Source organism: Penaeus monodon, chromosome 33 (assembly GCF_015228065.2).
Source record: "Penaeus monodon isolate SGIC_2016 chromosome 33, NSTDA_Pmon_1, whole genome shotgun sequence".
NCBI lineage: Eukaryota > Metazoa > Arthropoda > Malacostraca > Decapoda > Penaeidae > Penaeus > Penaeus monodon.
Window position 1 is genome coordinate 11,771,043 of NC_051418.1, and position 430 is coordinate 11,771,472.

At 31.9% G+C, this 430-nt stretch overlaps 1 protein-coding gene across 1 annotated transcript in view; it reads left to right on the plus strand.

The window, feature by feature from the left end:
- Window positions 1–430, plus strand: part of LOC119594037 (uncharacterized protein DDB_G0283697-like) — a gene marked incomplete in the record, with an annotated part of 31,250 nt that overhangs the window by 21,654 nt on the left and 9,166 nt on the right.

Genomic DNA, 430 nt, shown 5'->3' on the forward strand with positions numbered 1-430 from the left:
AGTCAGCACATGCATGTATACCATGTGTGCATAGGCGACGTGTATGCACATGTATGAGCATGTATGTGTGGGTGTGAGTTAGCTTATTTTGGGTACCATCTAATACAAAAGACCTTTAATTTCAGATTAGGTCTAATATATTTCTCTTAATCTGGTTAATATTTAGATTAATAAGAGTATTTATCCATTATATGAAAACAAGTTGTTTCTATACCCTCAAGTAATGTAGCACAAGTAATGGGTGTATGAGGAAAAGTTCTTTCCACCTTTATATAAGTGATGAAAGTTCTTCTAATGCTTTTATTTCCATAAATGGTGCTAAGCATCAGATTGAGCTTACACAAGAATGCAGTAGTATTGTCAAATATACATGTTATTCTTTAATACAAGATCCAAGATTAACTTGTTGATTTTATATCATACCATCATA